This window comes from Agelaius phoeniceus, chromosome 16 (genome assembly GCF_051311805.1).
Source record: "Agelaius phoeniceus isolate bAgePho1 chromosome 16, bAgePho1.hap1, whole genome shotgun sequence".
Classification (NCBI taxonomy): Eukaryota; Metazoa; Chordata; class Aves; order Passeriformes; family Icteridae; genus Agelaius; species Agelaius phoeniceus.
Genome location: NC_135280.1, coordinates 10,815,125 through 10,835,089, shown reverse-complemented (window position 1 = coordinate 10,835,089; position 19,965 = coordinate 10,815,125). Strand labels below are relative to the sequence as shown.

The 19,965-nt window shown below is 43.1% G+C and overlaps 1 long non-coding RNA gene across 4 annotated transcripts; it reads right to left on the bottom strand.

Annotated features, from left to right (window-relative positions):
• Positions 1-281: 281 nt before the first annotated feature.
• LOC143695365 (uncharacterized) lies at positions 282-19,218 on the bottom strand. Of its 4 annotated transcripts, XR_013184496.1 has the most exons (4): positions 18,979-19,218; positions 8,556-8,653; positions 7,660-7,820; positions 4,786-4,835 (listed from the first exon to the last, which is right to left on the bottom strand). It is a non-coding gene; the product is annotated as an uncharacterized LOC143695365 (long non-coding RNA). The 4 variants fall into 4 exon arrangements; XR_013184494.1 differs by lacking the exon at positions 7,660-7,820 and having other exon boundaries at positions 282-6,421; XR_013184497.1 differs by lacking the exons at positions 4,786-4,835; positions 7,660-7,820 and adding an exon at positions 282-1,654.
• Between the last annotated feature and the right edge of the window lie 747 nt (positions 19,219-19,965).

Here is a 19,965-nt window from a genome sequence, read left to right as displayed (position 1 = left end):
AGCATTTAGAGGATATTCTGGTACTGCTGCCTGGGAGTGCTGCTCTCTGCTGGAGCCCTAAGCTGCTCTGGGCTGTGCTCTCCTGGAGAACATTCTGGGTGTGCTCATCATGGAGAATGTGCTGGGTGCCTCCCCTGTGGGATTTGCTGGGTCCCCAGGATGAAGGAGGAAATGAGAATCTGATTCCATGTTCTTAGAAGGCTAATTTATTATTTTATGATATATATTATATTAAATTATATTACATTACATTACATTGCATTGCATTGCATTACTACATTACATTATATTATTATAGAATACTGTACTAAAACTATACTAAAGAATACAGAAAGGATACAGACAGAAGGTTTAAGAAGAATGATAATGAAAAACTCATGACTCCTTCCAGTCCCAACACAGCCTGACCATGACTGGTCATTAAGTAAAAACAATTCACCTGTTGGATAAACAATCTCCAACCACATTCCAAAGCAGCAAAACACAGGAGAAGCAAATGAGATAATATTGTTCTCCTTTTTCTCTGAGGCTTCTCAGCTTCCCAGGAGAAGAAATCCTGGCAAAAGGATTTTTCAGAAAATGTGACAGTGACACTCTCCAGCCCCTGCCAAGCACCTGCTGTGCTGCTGTCCCTGCATGTCCAAGTGGAGGGCAGGGAACAGCTCAGTGCTCAGTGGGTCAGGGGGCTCTGGGGGGCTCTGGGGGGCTCTGGGGGGCTCTGGGGGGCTCTGGGGGGCTCTGGGGCTGCAGCCCCTGCTGCCAGCTGGAATGGATCCCCAGCCCACTCCGCTGCTCTGGGAGCTCTGTGTCCCATCTCCTGCTTCCAGCCCTGCTGGGATGGGTGCCAGCCAGCACAGGGGACCCTGAGGGGACCCTGTGGGACAGGGTTGGTCTGCACCCTTCCCCCTGGGCAGTGGCTGGTGCTCCTGCCCCATCTGAGAGGGACGAGGGCACCGTGAGCTCCCTCCCCATGGCCTGGCCTTTCTCCTCACCCCCCTGGCATTCCCAGCTGAGAAGAACAGCCCCAGGTGTTGGAAAATAAATGCAATCCTTGTGATTCTGGAGAAAAGCCCCTTCCTGCAGCCCAAAAGGGGAACAGCAGAGCTGTGGCCATGCCCACCCCGTGTGTCACCTGCTGCTGTGGCACAGCTGGGAGGGGACCTGCTGCTCTGGGATGCCCCTGCCACTGCCCTCCCCAGGCCCAGGGCTCCAGCACAGCCACCACTGCTTCTTGGCAGGTCATTCCCCTCCTGAAAATGTCTTCATTGCCACTTCTGCCTTGTTTGTTAAAGAATTGCTAGCTTGACAGAAAGTAGAAAAAAAAAAGGAAATTAAAATCCAGGATCTGTCTTATCCACTTGCAAATAAGAAGCACTGTGGAAACACTACCCAAGCAGAACAGAGATTTATTTTCAAGCATGTGAGCAGTTTAAGGTCATTTACTTAAAATTACATTCAAGAAACAACAGTGATGCTTCTGCATTACTCTCTCCCTTTAATGCCATTCTGCATCTAATCTGTCTTCCTGCTCAATAGAAATAGCTTACTCCCACGTCTGAGCAGAGGATTGGGCTGGAGCCTGCATCTCAAACACCTCCTGTCACCAGCAGGGAATGCCATTTTTAGATCTCCCATTCCAAAGAAAGGTCAGTCACTATTCCAAACAATAGAAGGAGAAAATAGTCAGTCCACTTTACCCTTTCTCCAGCTTGTAAAAGGAAAACAAACAAACAAACAAACCAGTCATCAGTGCCAAGGTAATTTCCAGTATTTTAATATAGTTCCACAGAATCAACAGACTCTGGCAGTTTTTTCCCTCAAGATGTGATCATACATTTCTGACAACAGCACAGCAGTGCCGTGAAGGGACATCAGATAAGGAATACAGCTGGTTGAAATCTGCATTTCAAATTCCTCACAACATTTTTCAGGAGAAAAATAAATCCTTCTTCAGAAAATAAGTAAAATAAAAACCCCAACAACAGCATGTCAACACAAAGCAAATGCTCAGCTTTGACTTTATGGATTCATCCAGGAGGTTGTGGGGAAATGTCCTTCAGGGTGTGGAAATTGGAATAGACAAGTCCTCAGAAGCTGAATTCCCAAGGTTGGACCAGCATTTTCATTTTTTCCCCTCGGGTTCTCTGGAAGCCCATGGAGAGCAGCCCTTCAGCCCAGCCAGAGAAGTTGGGTGACCCAAGGGCTTCCATGGTGCTTCTGGGAATTCACAGAGAGAGTCAGCAGCAATTTTTGCTTTAAGGCACCCAAGGTTTCCAGGCAGCTGCAGCTGAGCCCAGGAATTGCCAGTGGAAGATCTCCAGCACCTCCACAGCCACTTCTTGTTCCCCTTCATTGAAACTTTCCTAGTCAAGCTTTCAAAATAACTTCCTTTCTGTTTGAGATCTTAGCTGATATTTTGTTTTTTAGACTTTCTGCCAGCCTCCCCTAAGCTTTTGGCTCAGATGGTGGTGAAATTACCCAGCACTTACCTCCTTGCAGAAGAGGCACAATGTGGTTCCAGGGCCACTGGCCATGAAAAGTCACTCTGAATTAGCAGCAGCAGAGGTTTGAGTGGCAGAGTGAGAGGAGGATGTGGTGGAAATGTTCTGTCATTGTGGTTTGGGCTGAGAGTGTATGGACACAAATCTTGCCAGCCACAGAACAGAGCTCATTATTCAACATACAAAATATTCCATATCAGAAATAAGAATACTAAAAGGAAACCCATCACAGCTATATCTATGGTGGTGTTTAACACTTTTTGTATACTCCTAAAGGAGCTTAATGAACCTGAAGAACAAAAATAAAAGTTCCATTTTGGGTAATTGTTGGAAGTAATTTTGCAGGTTTAGGGCCAGAAAAATGGGAAAAATAAAAAGTACAGACTGAAGTTTTGTAGAAGATGATTTTTGGTTTGCATTATGCAATCAAATAAACACATCGCAACATTATCACTCGGGGCCTGAAATGCAGTGAATGTCCCTGGAGCTCCTTTGATGCCACCTGCCATGGAGGAAACATCTCTCTTGAGGCTCCAGGCCAGGTGAGGTAAACTAGCACTAAAAATTCCTTTCTGCTGTGATGGTGTGAATATATAAATACATAACCCAGCCTGGTTTTCTGTGAATGCTCTTGGACACAGTGGCTGAGGACACCTCTATGGCAAACATCAGCTCTGCTGGCACTGAGCAACCTTCACAGGGCCCTCACCTCATCACTTCAGGGATCCAGTCCTTGGTAATTTAGGGATTTTCCCCTTCAGTTCTTATACAGAGCCCAGCCAGGAAAGATGCAGCTTCTTCATGTGTGCTGTTCAAACAAATTACTCCTGAGGATGAAAACAGACTGTCCCAGGGAATTTTTGAGTATTTGGGAGGATATTTAAATTCTGGTCAAGATTGGGTTCTTAAACATGTAACCCCCCTTTTATCTACAGCATGTTCTGACTATTGTCTTTATCCTTTCCCCTATACTCTTGTCAAAAATCTTTTGGCTTAATTTTTAAATTTTTTCTCCCACTTATTTAGGCACAAATAACTGGGGAAAAGATATTGGATACCTCAGCATGCAGTGAGTTGTGATTCTGGCTCTATATGCAATACTGGTATATTCAGTATAAATAAAACTATAGTTTCAGCTATTGTATACGTATAGTTTTGTAAATAAAGCATATTAAGCAGGAAGAAATTAGACAGGAACCTTTCTACTTAAAACTGCCTTTATTCTGGGCTGCAGGTCAGCGAGTCAGCCTGGGTGCAGTGTGTGGGGGTGACACCTCCTGCTCTGCCCCAGGAACGTCTCACCTGCCAGAGCTGAGCAGTCTGGCCACTGCCTCAGTGGCAAATTACAGCAGAATTTAGCTCTGGATAGACTCCACAAAGCAAATTTATTCAAACCATTTCATATTGAAAAGCCTGATTACCATTTACCATATGATGCCTTTCAAAAGGCTTTATTGTAGACGAGATCAATTAAATATAGCAAAAAAAAAAAGAAAAAGAAAAAAGAAGAGTCATATCCTGACTGATAGCATGCTCCTACAGACTATGCCACCAGCTGAGACTACGTGCCAATATTTTTATCAGCCATCATTACCAAACATTACTGAAGCAGGCTGGAAGAAAACAGCGGCCTAGAAGTGGAGTTTAAGAAAGCCCTGGGAAAGGAAGAGAACAGAAGAGGAGAGCTGCTGAGCTGAATCAGCATGTGGGCTGTAGCTGGAACAAAAGGATTCTTCAGTTCATGCCAAAAATACTCGTCAGTGCTGCTGCTTTTTTAAGCTTAACATTCATAGGTGACTTTTCCTGCTTCTGAACAGCCTGGTGGGAAGCTGCTCTGGCTCAGGTATAGGAGGCTGGCAGAGCCCTCTCTCTGCTCCCTTCAAGGGCTTCCTCGGGAGAGGAGCTCAGGGAGCAGGGCAAGGGGGGCTCTCTGAGCCTCTGGAGTGTCCCAGGACCACCCCTGACCCTTCTCCAAAGGACTTCTTGCTTCTCAATGTGGTCCAGCCCTTCCTCTTCCTTTGCCTTCTCAGCTGGCAGGACCTCAAAGACAGCTCAGCAAAGCATCTGCTGAAGATCCCAGCTGCAGAGATACCTTCCATCCCAGTGGGGTATGAACACAGTCTTTAGGGGACTCATTACAAAGAATTAAATATTATGAAAGTTACCAAAATCCCCACAAGTGACCAAAAGATTATTTTCCTTGGTGCTCAGTTGTGGTGGTGTTTGAGGGTCCCCAGGATGAGGGAAGAGATGAGAATCTTGACTCCATGTTTCAGAAGGCTGATTTATTATTTTATGATATATATTATATTAGAAGAAAATGATATATTAGAACTATACAAAAGAAAGAGAAAGGAGCCATCAGAAGGCTAGCAAAGAAAGGAATGAATAATAAAATCTCATGGCAGATGCAGAGAGTCCAACACAGCTGGCTGTCATTGGCCATTAATTAAAAACAATTCACATGCAACCAATCCAAGATGCACCTCTTGGTAAACCATCTCCAGACCATATCCCACAGCCAGCAGATAGTTATTGTCTACATTTCATTTCTGAGGTCTCTCAGCTTCTCAGGAGAAAAATCCTAGCGAAAGGATTTTCATAAAATATTCTGTGACACTCAATTAGCCTGAAGGACTCATTGTAGGGAGCCACAGAATCCAGAAATGTTAAAAGCTTCAGTAAAAATTAGTTCTAGATATAAGTTCATCAGTAATTTACATATCAGTTATATATATAAGATCAGATATATCAGTTATATTACCAAAAAAAGGGGGAGATAAATTATCATACTGAAGAAATGCAAAGAATCTTCTCAAGTTTCAGGTTTAAATGAACATTTAACCTCCATCAACAGGATGGGTGATGGCAGAGCTCACACCCAGGCTCTGCTGCTGCCTCTGCCTGCTCTGTGGGGCAGCTTGGAGGGAATTCCTGCTATTGGTAAACCAAGGAACAAATGAAAAAAATGCAGAAATTCTGCCTGTAAGGCTGATTATTTTAAGGTGTGGGTAGGAAAATGTTCATGTCTGGGTCCTCTGGGATTTCCTGGGAATGCCACGGGGGAGAAGCAATCCTGCTCCTGCATGACCTGCCACGTGTGTTTGTGTTTAGCTCAGCTGTGGGAAGCAGCCTCACTTGTAAAGCTGGGGCTAAGCTTGCATTTTGCAACACTTCAAAGGGCATCACCAAAACCAATCTTTTAGAAGCTGAACATGTTTGTTATCTTGCTAATCCTAAAGCAAAGAGATCTAAGGAGGCAGCAAGATGAACAATGCAAAAAAATTTACAGTGTATACACTTGCAAAAACCAAGGTGTCCTTTTATTCTTCAGCTAGAAATCCAGTTTTTGCATCTGAGCAATTTAATAATTATTAAACAATAATTTCAGCCTCAAAATGCATTTGCTTTTAGGAAATGAAACCAGCTTTTTAGTTAAATAACTCTTCCCTGGGAACAAGCTCAATCTTTGGTGTTGAAATCCCATTTACATGAAGCATTTCCTCATTTAGGGGCATTTAATTACTTCAGGAGTATGAAGTATAAAAATTAATACATCCATACAGAAAAGTTGAGGGAAAATAGTGCCCTTTACTTCATAGCTTTGGTGATTATGGGTGAGTACAAATTAGATTGGGCTTTAATTCTTCCCCAGCATGAAGGGGATTCAATCAGTTACACCATGAGCTGATATTATTAATGCAATCATGGCCTGAAAGGAACCAGCCCTAAAGGGAGATGCCAAAATGAATTCTTCATGCAGGAACAAAGGAAGGCAGAAGACTCCTTCAGAGCGAGTCACGTCTGCACTGAGGACAAGGCTGACGTTTCATAAGCCTCCAACTGAATCTCTGTGAATTCCCCATTTCTGTTTGTACATCCAGCTCTTGCTAAGGGCTCCACAGGCATTCAGAGCATCACTAAAGGAAGGTATTAGATTCAGTATGACTCTGAGTTACAACTTCAATGGGAAATTATCAAATTATTTCATAATACAGCCACCACTCAGGCGTTTAGGTATGTTTCCATCTTAATTAAAAGGCAAAAAATTGCAAAAGGCTTCAAGGAAACATTTAAGTTTTTGTTATCAAAGCATAAAATTAATCTACGGAACAAATTACTGCATAGCAAACTAATGATCTTTTCAAAAGAAAACACTGAGAGGCTCTGAAAAAAAAATAATTAAGTTTTCTGTCTACCTCTCCCTACAAAAATGTTGAGGTTTTGGGCCCAATCCCACTAGTGATGTGCAGGAGGGCAGCACACCCCCAGGCACAGCAGTTCTGAGGCTGGCACCATCCTGCCAGGCTCCCTGCTCCCACAGAGGCTGTGCTGAGGGGATGGCAGCTACAGCAGGCAGCTGTGGAAGAGAGCCCTGGCTGTGGAGAGGATGAGAGCCCATCCTCTGTCCCTGGGCACACCAGGGCTCCAGGAGGCCTTGGGAAGGGCAGGGACTCATCAGCCCACTGGTACCACCCCAGGGTTTAAACTGCAGGACCCTGGTTTAGGGATAAGGTGCTCTGGGTCAGAGCAGAGGTTTTTAAAGTGTGCTTGCTGTCAATTATTTCCTCCTCCTGCCGGGTTCTGTTGAGCATTAATGGAGCAGGACTTCCATCATCAAAAGATATGAAAATTCACATCAACAGAACTGTCTGATCAGCATTTGCTCTTCAAATATGAGCAAGAATGTTTTATTGCATGATAATAAAGCAATAGCCATGGCCAAGGTGAATAAACATTTCCCAGGCATTCCTTTAGGATGCCATGCACAAACTGTCAGCAGCTGCTCCATGATGATCTCATGAGCCCAGGAGTGCAGGGCCTCCCCTCCAAGGCAATATTTCAGAATGAAGAAGGCATTTGCTGTTTATCTGTATTAATATTATGAAATGGCTTATGACTGGACTGCAAAATGAATGAATTCATTATAATCTGGGTGCCAGAGCCTTTGAGAGCAATGGTCAGGCTTCTGTTGACCTTCACTGAAAAATATCCAGGTTTTGAGACATCACACCTGCAGAGAGCAGGCTAAAAATGTGTGCAAAGGGATTACAAAGTATTTGTGTTTCATTTTAAAATGTGTGGAAAATCACATTAATGCAGAGTCAGCCAAATGCACATGTGCCATCTGACTGTTCTAAAATCAAGGTTAACTTACATTTAAGAGATTCTTTTATATGCTCCATTCAGACACACATTTCTCCACTGTGCAAAGGTTATAGTTCCTTTACTGGTTCCTTTCCTTGTTGATTCAGGATTTGAAACATATCCAAGGGTATTTTTTCCCATTCGTGATTAAAGTCTTGCTCATACACAGAACTTAAAGATATAATTTTAAATATTTCTTTATTAGCTGTATTTATTAGCTACATTTATATATCAGTTAATCTTCATGTTTTAAACAGAGTCTGACCTGTTTCCTCTCAAAGCCATGGGATGCTTTCCTCCTGGGCTTCCAGCAATCCCAGACACTTATCACTTTCTTTGCAGTACTGATTTTTCTGCGATATAGCTAAATGTGATAGATATTTGTTAAGTACTTCTTTGAGATAAAATATTATTTCTTTCCCCTCTTTAATTTATAAAATGCAAAATGGCAAAGCTCCTAACTTGCCTCACCTGCTGAGCCACTGAAGGAGATGAGAGCATAAATATCTATGACATCCACATTATTACCAGATACATTCATTAACAGCAGTGCTATCACAGTGAACACCAAGTGAATTGACAGTGACAGGGCAATAAATTAAAGTGTTTATACCTTTTTCTCAGCTTACAAATAGCAGAGTTATTCCTGACCTTTGATGTAAACCTTAATGGTCACTGGTAAATCAAATATGATACTGTTAGAATTCAGTACCACAGCTGAGACCTTTCCACCCTGGAGGTGCAATATCTTCTAAGAATATCTTTGTGGATTATGGTAATTAGCATCCATGCCTCAGGAAGGATTAATATTCATAGGAAATTAGCTCATTTCCACTGAAAACTTCCCAGTTTACTCTTGTGGACTGTGATAATGAGTTACATGATGTAAGTTGTCTGTAAACTCACCACTGTCTCCTGGTTCCTGGGCAGTCCCAGCAAGGGGCTGCCACCAAACCTCTCTGGGCTCTTGGGTTCTCAGATGGCTTCCAGTGGGCTGAAGATCCCTGAAGGAAAGGTTTTGATCAAAAGAGGGAGCAGTTTCCTGGTTTTATGCATTTAGTGCATTTAACCTTGTAGAAGAAGAGAAATTGTGTATACCAGTCAGGTTGCAGGCTCATGCTTTCATTTTGTTAGTTGAACTCACTGTCTTGCTCTGGTCAGTAAGAAATTATTTTTCCAAAGGAGCAGATCTCAGACTCTCTCTGACAGAAAATCCTGAAACAGAGGTGCTAACCCCTATTTAAAAGCTCTGATATCCTGAAGATAGGCTTTCTTCCCTTCATTAGATGCCTTGAAAGAAGCCCTAGACTGAGCAAAAAGCAGAGTTTGGGCTGGTGAAAGTTGCCAGTTTTGGGACAAAAACAAGCAACAAATCTTGGCTAACAATAACCATGAGACTAAGTGAAATATGTAGGGTCAATGAGAGGGAAGAAATTTGGCCTTTTATTTCATGTTGGGCCAAGGCAATGGTTCTACACCAAACATATGGGTGCAAAAGCATCCCAACACTGCTGCACTTATTCCTGTATAAGAACAAAAAGCACCTCTGTCTTCAGAAGAGAGACTTTTTACAGCTTTACATGATCACTTTGGGTTCAGTTCATGCTTTATGTACAGTTTTTGTTCAGTTTTACCTCTTTCCCTAGGTAGCTGGCTGGGCCCAAGAAATCAAATGGTATGTGAGTGATCATCCAAGCTGGATTTTAATTCCTGCCCTGGGAGATTGTAGATCTAAGCAGTTGGTGATCTGCAGAATTCTCCTGCAAATATTTAACAGTGTTTGCCGAGGCCAGCTCCAGCTTCCCTGGGTGACTTTTTCCTAATGCTTTTCTTTATCTCTCTCGCTTCCAGATAAAATATCAGCTCATGAACTGCAATAATAGCCTTTCCCTCCAGATTTATTTTTCTTCCCGCCTTTTGATTCCCAAAAAAATAAATTCCGGCACTCGATAGGAAATTTCTCAGAGGGGAATTTGCTGTGATAGCTCCAGACCCGTGCAGCACCGGCGCTGCTGGGAGCCTGCAGCCGGAGCTGCCGGGGCTCTCCGGCCCGCAGAGCTCTGCCCATCCCAGCCGGGTGATGGCACAGTTGCTCAGCTCCAGGCTGCGGGCTCCCAGGCATCGCTTACACACGAACTGATAACACTGATAACATTTGAGCCCCTCTCCTGTACAGCAGAGACTCTAATCCACAGCAAAATCCACACAAAATAAAAATAAAAAAAAATGGGCGGGGGGGGGATGTTGGTAGGAAGGGGGAAAGGAATAAGGAAAAGGGGAGGGGGGGAAAGGAGAGAGAAAATTAAAGAAAATTATTCAGCCCAATGTGGTTTCAGCAGAGCAGGGTCACGGTGGGGGCAGCCGCTGCTGGAGCAGAGGCCTCCGCAGGCTGATTGCAGCAGCCGGGCTGCCCTGATCCCCGGGGATGCTCAGCAACGGCAAAGCTGGGCTGGGCACAGGGACAGGGACAGGGACAGGGACAGGGACAGGGACAGGGACAGGGACAGAGCCAGGCAGCCCCAGCACCTTCCCCACCGTAGTCTTTATCCAGCTTTTACCCAGCTTTCAGCCAGTCTTTACCCAGCCTCCATCCTGTCTCCATCCAGCCTTTACCCAGCTTTTATCCAGCCTCCACCCAGCCTTTATCCAACCTCCATCCAGCCTCCATCCAGCTTCCATCCAACCTCCATCCAGCCTCCATCCAGCCTTTACCCAGCTTCCATCCAGCCTTTATCCCACCTCCATCCAACCTCCATCCAGCCTCCATCCAGCCTCCATCCAGCTTTTATTCAGCCTCCATCCAGCCTCCATCCTACCTTTACCCAGCATCCCTCCAGCCTTTTCATCCAGTCTCCATCCAGCCTTTATCCTGCCTCTATCCAGCTTTTATTCAGCCTCCATCCAGCCTCCATCCTGCCTTTACCCAGCCTTTATCCAGCCTCCATCCATCCTTTATCTCCTCAGCACAGCCAGCTCCTCCTGCACTGGCACTGCCCTGGGCCCTGGAGGAGGATGCCTTAAAATGCAGCAGTACTGAAATATCAGAAAATGTACTTAGTAAATGGAAATGTGGGCACAAAAGATATGTGAAAGGGATATAATGGTAAGGAACTGCAGGGGATGCTCCCTGTGGTGATAAGGGCTGCTAGAGCTGGGTCCTGAGACAGGGGCTGTAAACATCATTTGTGCACATTCTGCTCACCAGCACTGAACATCTGTCTCTTGCTAGACTTTACTGCAACTTTGCCATTTTCTCCAATAGCTGATGTTTTGCATTGTTTTGAGTTTTGTTTAATTTCCCTGTTAAATGCAGAGCCTAGATGAAGAGGATCACAGAATTTCTAGTAATAATTTCCCTGACTTGCCTCTGCTTGAACAGAAGAGGCAGGTGCAGACACTGAAATAAATTCCACTGAATTACCAGTGCAGTCCTCAGTCTGCACCAGAATCCTCTAAGCACAAGGAGTATCCAAAAAGCTTTTTTTCTGGGAATCTCCCAGAAGTATTTTTTCCCAGCTAACAATCTGCTTAGTTCTACTGAAAAAACACAAGGTTTGCTGATAACACTTCTCTCTTATCATGTCCATTTCCAAAATACTGCAAGTAAATGATTTGACAGAAACAATACCATAATATCAAGTGATAATTAGAAGCTGTAAAAGATTAAGGAAAGTTCTACAGGGCTCTGGTTATACATACAGCCCCAGACTGTGTTCAGGACAAAAAAAAACACAACTGGGAAAAAAAAAAAGAGCAACTGGAGACAAGGCAGACATTAAGCAGGTTTAGGAGCAGTACACTGAGTGTATCCATATTTCACATCTGTGCCCAGGAGATGTGCCCTGTAGCTGTGCTCCACACAGAAGCCCTGGCTCTCCCTGGAGGGAGAAATGCATCAAAGGTTTGTGGAATCCAGTGCTGATTTCAGGTGCCTTCAGGCATTGCCTGTTGTCCAAACAGAAGAAGATGAGTAAGGGGGAAGGACACTACCAGCAGTGTTGAGCTGCAGCATCACCCTTTGCTGGCAATGGAGCTCCCTCTTCTCCCAAGGTCTGGCTCTCACTCACCAGTTTGTGTGCACAGATTGCACTCTGGGCCCTCCTGAGAGATCACTGATTTTTCTTGGGCAGGAAGCACCTTCTGCAGCATTGGGAAGGTCTCAGACAGGAGCTCCATGACAAAAGAAAGATGATGCTGGAGCAAACAGTGATTCCTGCAGCTGGAATTGATTGGGATTTGGGGCAGCTGGCATTTCTGGGCCTGCACTGTAAAGCACCCCCTAAAGTCTGGGATCTATAGCCATAGAAAATAAATAAATACAAAGATCTATCTGTGAACCCAGCTTCAGTTCAGAGGGAAGTTACTGCCACAGGAATACACGGCTTGCTTGACATGGGATTGAATCTGTGCTCCCTTTGCCAGGCTGTGTGCTTGCCTTCCCAACTCCCATAGATGCTGAAGGGAGGCAATGAGCAGATCCTCTTAAATCTCAATTTAGACTGACACAACCTCCCAGCCTCACTGCAACCCCTCCAGCTTTAGGTTTTGTTCCTGATTATTTATTTTTATCTTCCAGTTGGGAACTCCCCCAGTATTCCCAACACTGGGGTTGCTACGTTGGAAATCAATTAAATCTTTAATTTTTTCTTTTAAAATCATTGAACTCCAACAATATACAGTTGCAGCCCTGAATGACTGAACTCATTTTTTAGAATATGTTTCCCAGTCAGAAATGAAATTGGCAGTGCAACCCCTCCACCCCCCAGAATTACTTGGCTAAAGTAGGAGCCAGATGAACAAGCAAAAAATCACAAGAGGATTAAACCAAATATGCAGCTCAAACAGAGGAGCAGCTGAACCCTCCAGCATTTCAATACACAGCTGATTCAGCAAAACAGATACATATTCAAATGAAGGATGTCACTGAAAGGGAAAAACAGGCAGCCTGATCAATAAAGTGTGCAGCCTGTCCTGGTACAGGGTAAGCAGCAGCCTAACAAGCCACAGAGAAAAGTGAAATGGGGAGAAATTTTGCTTTTGCCAGGACCTTGAAGCCCCCAGTGGAAGAAATGTCCAGGAAAGGTAACTCATGGAGACAGACCACTGCTATCTTATGCCTCCATTATCCCCTCTTGGGACTGATCCCTGCAGTGTGGGGTTAGAGGAGGCCAGAAAAAAGCAGCAGGTTTTTTCCCCAACCACACAGTTTATAGGAATTAGGATATTGTTCAATTCAAGATTGCAAGTTTATAATTTTCACCTAGCTACAAGTTGTTTTATTGTACTACACAGATGTTTTATGCAGAAATAGATTTGATTTAGAGAAATATTTTCACTTCTCCAAATACTTTGAAAAATGATACACCAACAAACGCAGCAGAGAAATGGTTGAGGAGATTCTCATTGTCCTGCTCACATCCTCCTCACAAGAGTCCCTTTAGTGCCACTCAGTCCCTACAAAGCTGGGGCTGTCTCAGTCACAGAGTCCTGTCCCCTGCACTTGCCTGGGTCTGGTCACTCTGTAAGGAGAGGAGGGTTTGCCTGGGAGGAGGTGCAAGGTTTGTGTGTCCCTGTGTCCTTGAGCTCTGAACACACACAGACACTGCTGGCTCCATCCCCTTCTGCCAGCAGAGAAATCTGCTCAGAGAAACCTTCTCACAAGAACAAACCTTATTCACAGAAAAGTAAACAGGAAAAGGCTGGGAGAGCAGCTGATTAAAGGACATGCCAGTGCACATTAAAATATTTGCTAATTGCAAATCTCTTGTCCCACTGTGCTGCCAGCTCTGACTCACGTGAAATGTCAGATGGCTCCAGATTGAATCAATAACCTCATCCCTCAGCTGCCCAGGAGAGGAGACAGCAGCAACACCAGCACTGATTCTTCTTCCCTTCTCCATCCCCACATTCCATCAGGGCAGTTTGCTCAGATAAAGCAGGTTACAGTGCTGAGCATGGCCTGGAAACCTGAAGACTGAGCCAATATTTAGATTTCATTGCAATGTTAGGGAAGAGCCATGTCAAAGGCACTGAGACAAAGGCTGTGTGGAAGATTTCTCTGTTTGTTGCAGCTTTTGTAATCAACACAACGTGGCCATGAAGGAAGAGGCTGGACATCCCCCAGCAGCCTGTGAGAACAGCCAGTGAGATCAGTGTCAAACACTGATCATTGCTTTCAAAGGCAGATAAATCATCCCAAACAAAGGTAAAAGCAAAGTTAATAACTTGAACACATCACAAGAGCTGCTTCCATAAGAAAACATCCACTCACATGAGTTAAATGTTTAGGTCTGGTTAAAAATCACAGTGTGAAAATAAACAGAAAGAGCTCTGGCTGCTCATGATTTGGTTTGGGTTACAATGTTCAAAAAGATAAAAACAAGAATTCCCACCAGCTGATTGAAACTCTTTCCCTTACTGTTTTTGGGTTGGTCCTGGTTCAAGCACTGGAAAGATGTTAAAAGAGAAAAGCTTATAAAAATAGAGAGAGGAAAAAAAGTTGGAAGCAAAACAGCAGAAAAACAAAGCTGCCGTTCCAATAATAAGGAACTTGCAATTATTGCTCAAATCAAGTCCTTATTTGGAATTGAATTTCTAATCCAATAAAGTATGTCATTTAAGGCACATAAATAATCCCCATTTTAAAGGGATTTAAATGTGACTGCTTGATGGGCTGGTGATATTATACCAGGGAGATGGTAGCACTAAATGACTGCTATCATTCAGCAGTTCACATTTATTTGACTCCAGAGTTTAAAAGGCTGTGGTTTGCATAGTACTTATCTAACTACCCACTAATTTTCTCTGTACTTCTGAATCTAAGAAGGGTGTTTACTTTCAGCAGGATAAGAATGTGGTTTCAAAAGAATTGATCAATATTAACCTTGCACAGTACTACACATTATATCTATTTTGCATAACCTATATTAAAGATCCAGCTCATATAGAATTTGTGCACAAAAATACATTTGCATCCTCTCTGAATAAGAGTTTACAAATCTTCTGCTGGTTTTAATCTTCAAGCTCTTAAAAATGTTCATTAAATATATTGTCTACACACTTTTTGCATCTGAGTTTTGTCAGTGTGTGTGAATTATGCATAAAGCCCACAGTGAGACAGATGCATAAAACTGCAGCTCATCTAGGTAGGCATAACCATTCAGCAAACTTTGTTTAATTAGTCACTAAATCAGCCTTTATGACTTTGTTGACTGACTTATGTTTTTAAAATATAACTGACTCTTCTTAAAATGTCTGCCCTTGTTATTTGTTATATTAACAAATATTGGATGCCATAATCTGGTGCTTACGTACCCAGTATTGTAATTCAGCATTAATGACAATGCTGACATGACAGAACTATTAAACTGGATACAGAGTTGTCACATTTTCAGACAGCAAAATACTCATCTGTGACACGTAGCATATGGCACAAACCTGGGAAAATCATCAGCAGAGTTAAGAATAAATAGAAGCTGTGTTCCCTAAAAAATATAATCTGACATCCGAACATGGATAATCTTGAGACATACTTGACAGTCCATGAGTTAACAGATTATAAAATCAGAGGCTGCAGCACTGCATTTCCAGAGAACAAATCACAGCAGAGCTCCTAATGCTGAACTTGGTGTGTGAACATGCTGCTTTTTCTATGTACTCTGTAAAGAGATCATTAAAAAACTGCAGCTAATTATGCTTCAAGGCTCTGCAGAGTCATGTGCTGATGTGTTGATCCAATTTTCATTTTTTGCTGCCCATCTCATACTTCAGCAATTTTGATGCACAACATTAAGAATGCCAGTGTTTATTGGAGGCAATCCTGAAGCAGTGGGAGCTGTTCTCTGCCTGTGCAGATAAATCACCTGGGTTATCTACTCCAGTGGTCCCACGGGGTTACAAAGGTGCCCTGAGGTGACAAAACAACAAAACACACTTTCACTGCTCTTAATCTGTGTTCAGGTCAAGGATGGGTCCCAATACACCAAACAAAAAGCATCTGTGTGATCCTCCCCAGGGAAAGACCATGACTGTCACCCAACCTGCTGCTCCTTTTGGGGCTGCTCCCCAAGGAGACAGAGAACTCTTTCAGCTCTGCATTCTGACCCTTCCAAGGTGTCAGGATTTCTGGTTTCCTTATCTCAGAGTTCATCTTGGCATTAAATATCAAGGGTCATCATATCAGCATGTTATCCAAAGTTTGATGGTATTATACACCGAATCAAAGCGAAGAAGTATTTGCAAGATTTTAAAAGAAATCTGGTTATATGTTTTCTTGCCAAGAAATATCAAAGGAACAATTACAGACACCTGCTTGTCCCTGAGTCTCCTGGGGGTCCAGTGAGAGTCTCTTTCCTGCTCTGCATTTCACCTCCAGCTGGCTCTGAGGCAGAGGGGAGCAGTGCACCAGGAGCACCCATGCTCCCACATTCCTCTGGTAACAGGGAATTCCATTCACACTCACAATGAAGCCTTTGCCACTGCTCATAAAGCACACAGGCATCTTAAAATGAGTGGCTATCACTGTTCCACCAATTTAAAATCACTTTTGACTGCCAGAGGTATAAAGGAGTTTTAGGATAGATAAGAGTATGGTAGTAATCTGATCTCATATCCACAGGGGGGTCGATTCTCTTCTCATTTACATCAGTTTTATTTTCATATAACTACATTAGTTTCAGTATTTATTTTTGCATGAGTGACAGCAGAATTATGCCCAGCATAATCACACATGAAGTGTAAAAATCCAACTTGACTAATTTCTCAGTATTAGCCATGAATGCTAGAAGCCAAAATAGAATCTCACTGGAGTAGTCCCTCAGTCTGGTCTTACTCATTACTTCCTCTCCATATCCAAGCTGGACACACCTCTGAGTTACTGAAAGAAGTATGAGGATGAAGCCAATAAAAAATAGTTCAGACAACCTGGGTTCTACTGAGGTTTAGTGTTCAAATAAAACTAGATTTGAAGAGACCTCTGGGGAATTTATATATTCTCTATAGAGTTCTGCCTTGTTCAAGAGGAGAAGGAATAATGGCAGCACAGTCTAAGAGCAGCTTGGTAAGGCAAGGGACTGGAGACAGCTGTTTCAAGTGACTCATTCAATATTTTGCCCATCTCTGGTTGCTGTTGGTTGGCTTGAGGTTTTACAGCTCCATACACAAGGATGAAAGTTCAGAAAAGGACAATACTTGGGAGAATTCCCCTGCAGGCTCTGTTACTGCCCTTGAAAGCAGGTGATGGAGCCAGAGGGGAGCAATAAAGGGTGATGGGCACAGTTATATTTTGGTTCTCTTGCTGGGAATAAGAGAGGGCCAGGAGCCACAATGCTCTATCCAAGGCAGGCTCCTGATCTTTCTCACCAGACCACACCTTTGAAAATGCCAGGCCCAGTCTAAATTAACACAGGCAGAAATTCTTCATGAGCTATTTATTGACTATCCCCCTTACCTAAAGTTTCAGGGAGCAGATAAATCTGGAGAAAGTTGACTTTACCACAGAAATAACCCTGCACTACTGACTTAAATATTAATAAATTCCCATTAATTGAGTACATTATTTGTTTCTCCCTTCAGTTTTAAGTGTAAAATCAATGAGCCCACATCCAGCAGATGAGGGCTGAGCCAGGGCAGAGCTCCTGCACTTTACACTTCCCACAACCTGCTTTTCTCTCTTTCACTTGTGACTCTGCTGTTCTGCCACTGCAGCTTTCCTGAGCTGGTACCTGTCTGAACTGAGCTGTCTTGTGAGCTATCCAGTCTTTGTGTCAAACACTGATCATTGCTTTCAAAAGCCTTCCTGATAAATAATAGATAAAAGAGAAGAACCATGGTGTAATTTCAGGTTTGAGGGCTTCACACACTGGATTAACAAGTGTTACATTTTCAAGGGTGTCAGGAAGAAGCAGGGAATAAAAAACAGAAATGGAGGAAAGTGGCAAGAAGAGTTGAAAAAGAAGAGGAGGGAGATCCTGGCCAAGCAGAAGGCTTGGAATGGAAACTGTGGGAGGCATTAAATTGCATTGGTACCCAGTGCTGTCCTGCAAAGGCACAGGTGCTCCTGCCATGAATGCAGGACCCCAATGGGAATGATGGAACCTTCATCCCCTCCACCTATCAGCACTCATCCCAGCTCCCATTTAGATCTCTTCTGAGGCCAACTACTGGGCATCTAGAAGGGCTACAAATCCCCCAGTGTCTCTCAAACCAGCCCATGGGAATAGCAGCATTTTCCTGCCAAGCAGGGATGAGCAGCTCTGAGCTGTCGTGGTGGATCTGCTCCAGAACTGCTGAGTAAAACTCACTAATACAGCCTAGCTGGCAATTTTTCATCATTTTTTTATAACAAAACCCCAGCTATTTCTCTAAAATCAGGGGTTTAACTAACTATTAATTTTTCCAATAACTCATTTGGGGGTTGAATGCAGAACATTGCATTTTGGTTTTCATCGTTTTCATTCCACATCTACTTTTCCCATTTTAATAATAACCAGAACCTGTGAGGATTTAGAAAATCAAATATAATGAAAATTAATTACTAAACCCCGTGTTTGGTTACAAACACAACCCCAAATAGCTATTTTTTAGATTTCTTAATAATTCAAAACAGATATATTTTTTAAATAACATAGATTGAAAATTGAAGAAATTAAAGAAAATTTTATAATCTGTGTTCTCTTTCTCAGACTCAAAATCTTTATAGAGCTATGGATGGTAGAAAGTATGGATTTATTTCAGGAAGATTAGAAAATCACATCTGTGTTTTGTGAGTCTCAAATATCTTGGCATTTCATACTTTGGTTTGTCTCCCCTTTCCTGCAAATATCTTCTTTTTTACTTTTTGAAAACAGTAACAAAAATAGAATTTCTCTTTTTAAAAACATCTAGCTATTTTTAATGTTTTATTAATGTTTATCAACTCTGGTCTTGTCTTTCTGGCATCTGATGTGTCAAGATCACTCTGTGTACCTCTGATGGCAGATATTCTTTTTGCCAAAACACTCTTGGGTTGGGTTACCAGCAAAGACAAGCCTTTATGATACCTGTGAAAGATTCAGAATGGCAAATTTCATCAGTCTTTGAAACCAAATATATGCAAAGTGCTGCAATAGGCAGGGGAACAAAGACTCATTTCGTGTTCAGATAAAAGATTTCAATTTTTGCTTTTAGAAAACATTGCATGAAGTAACTAGGTCAGAGCTGTGCTAAACCCACACTTCATTTATCTGATGTGTGTGCTGCATAACAGTTCTGTTTAGTAGTTTAGATTTGACCTGAATTAAATATGAAGCTCAAAATATATGATAAAACAATAATAAGAGATCTGACTTACCATGAAGCTTCTGTGCTAAATATGTGACCTCTTAGAAGAGCTGTGATCTTCTCCCTGTTGAGTTCACCACCACCCATGGTGCTCCTGGCCACAGCCCTGGCTCCTTCCCCTGCTGCAGATACCTGGCAGGGCAGACAAACACCACAAGGAAAAGTGTCTTCCTCCCTGCAGAGCTGCTGTGGCACAAAATTGAAATGCAAAAGCCTACTAGAAAGAAAGCAGCCTCAGTATTAGCTTTATTTCTGTAGGACTCACATCTATTATTATCTCTCACAACGCCTGAGCAACATTTGTGCAAGGATCCCAAGGCATGGGCTCAGGAGTCTGGCAGCAGCCCCGGAGCAGCTCCCAGCTCAGGTGTGCTGAGGCTGCCAGCAGGGCTTGTCTGGAGCCACAGAAACAAGGGAACCACATGGAGAGGTGCCATCCCCTTTGGGATCCCCCCATCCCCTGCACTGAGCAGGTGCAGCATGTCCTGAGGATGGCCACCATGGAAGGGGTGTTCAGCCCCAGGAGGTCCCTGAGCCCTCCATCACCCATTAATAAATTAATATTTATTTAAATTTAATGAGCTCCTGTCACTGCAGTGACCCAGGGCCTGCTCTCTTCATGGAGGAATAGCACTGAGCCTTGTCATGTCCAAAGGACCTTTGGTGAAGAGTTATAGCCCTTTCTTTGGATCAGGATACAAACAGGGCTTCACAGGAGGTACACAGCTCTTAGAAAAAATTATTGAGGTAGATTCACACCAAAGGTCAAAAGTAAATTACAGTTGAAACTCTCCTAGTGATGATCATTTCTGAATATGTACTTGTACTTACAACACCCACAAAAGCTGCAAATTCTTTCTTTTCTGCAGTACTGTGAGATGCAGGCAACCCTTAGGTACCAGAAAAAATAAAAAAATGGGGGGAAATTTTCTTTGGAGAGTGATTTGAAAAACATTTTGCAAGGTTTTCTAATACATGGAAGAGGCCTGAAAAATGT